This window comes from Lepidochelys kempii, chromosome 18 (genome assembly GCF_965140285.1).
Source record: "Lepidochelys kempii isolate rLepKem1 chromosome 18, rLepKem1.hap1, whole genome shotgun sequence".
NCBI classification, from domain to species: domain Eukaryota; kingdom Metazoa; phylum Chordata; order Testudines; family Cheloniidae; genus Lepidochelys; species Lepidochelys kempii.
In genome coordinates, this window is record NC_136397.1 from 11990646 (window position 1) to 11992610 (window position 1965).

Consider the following 1965-nt stretch of genomic DNA (forward strand, 5'->3'; position numbering starts at 1 on the left):
CCTGGCGTGTTATTTTAGTCTTACATGGACTGTGAGATAAACGGGGCATGAACCAGCCCCCTGGCAGGGGGTCGACCCCTAGCGCCCTCATTAAAGTGCCAATCAAAAAGAGTAATGGAACAGGGGAATGGAAAGCTGGCTTCTCCAGCCTGTTATTGCTCGCAGCCTGAGCAACGTTCACAAGCCAAGGGAAACAGCTCTCTTCTGGGGACAACCCAGATTTTCCAAAACTACCTCCCCTGGCCTTGTCTCCCCAAAAGCAAATGTCACGTCGCGTCTGGGTGCCTTGCTTGTGCTAGAAGCCTCTTTGCTGGCCACCAGCTGTTGCGGTACGTGAAAGCACTCAGTTGGAGAAGAGACACCGCTGAATGGAGTCCAAACAAGTTCTTGAATGGGCAGGCCTCTAGCTCTCGGCTCCTTGGAAGATACAGACACTGCGTTGCACAGCCTTTCTGGCTGTTACAGAGCCTGGAACACGTACAATTTATTGAGAGCAAGAATCAGGCCAAGCAACATTTTCCCAGTGCTTTTTCCCCGGGCCTTATTACAGTTCTGGAATGACTGCGCTGTGAAAGCAGGTCCAGTGTGCTCGACCTGGCCTCTTTCAACTGCCACTGGATCCTGCAGCAAACAAATGTCAGGCCCTTTCAATACTACTGTAACCAAGGGTATGTCTACAGCCCTGCCACACTCCCATTACTAAACTTCTTGCTGGTAGCTCTAGCCGTAACAGCCCCAGTAACTGGATAGCCTCCACCCAAGACATGCCTGGCTGGCTGCAAACAGCTGAGCGAGCCCAGCAAGGGTGATGATCGCGCACTACTGAAAAATTAAATCTGCTGCTCGCTGACACTGTGGATAGAGACCTCAGTGGGAGCATCTTCTGTGGTGCCTCAGTGGCATAGCTCAGCTTCCACCTCCTTGTGCTCAGGGGAAGGGCTCTAAGTGGCTGTTTGAGAGACAAGAGCAGGAAAATACCTTTGGGTTGCTTAGGCTCAGTACCCATGGGCCATATAACCCCAAGCAGGGGAGTTTTCTGTTTAACCTCTTACTTATAAGCATTCACCCTTGAGGATGAGCCCTTGCTGACTGCAAACGTGTGGGGGGTGTTGGGTTTTTTTTGCTGTGTCCCTACCAACACAGGCTACGTGTCAAAAAGGGATTTGATAGTTTGATGACTAAGGTTAGCGTCTGCAGTGGGAAAAACTGTACAAGGGGTAACAAATCTTCATTCCTCAGGACATAAACCGATCAGCAATTGCAGTGTCTTTTAACGCTAACCGGTGAAGCTGCTTCCTGGGCAAACCTAAGCTGGCAAGGCCTCGAAAACCTGAGTTTGGCCGGAAGACTAGTGAATGGAAGTGCTGAGTGATAAAACTCGGAATAGAGGCGCCCACAGAATTTTGCAGCCAGATGACATTCTTTGACCCTGTTACTGTATGGCAACGAAAAGCTGCAGCTTGTAGAGCTCTGGCTGAAGGATGTGATTTCAGGGAACCTGGGGTGAAAATGGGAACATGCCTTCTTTGTATGAATCTGGCCAAGGTGTGATTGACCCAGAGAGTAAGACCGAGTCTACACCGTGGGTGTCCTGCCACCACTTCCTTCTGCCTTGTTTCTCCAGTGGCCCCTGGTCTCCAACGCTCTGATCTTCACTTGTGCAGCAGGAACCTGGCTGACTTCCTGCCGGAGTGTCTGAGCCCATGAGGCAAAGTCAGGAAGTTCTCAGCCCTTTGTAGGACAGGGTCCTGTACTGCCAGTCTTCTGTACCTGTGAGGCTATTTATTCGTCTCCTCTGCTAGGGACATTTGAACAGGGGACAGAATAAACCTTTGATCAGGTTTGCCTGGAGCATGTCATCTCTCTGAAAAAAAGAGAGACCACTTTTCAGGGACTAAATGAATGAGAGGTTTTTACAGATCATGGGAAGGCTGGGGAAGGAGGGTGTCTGAATAAATGAGACGG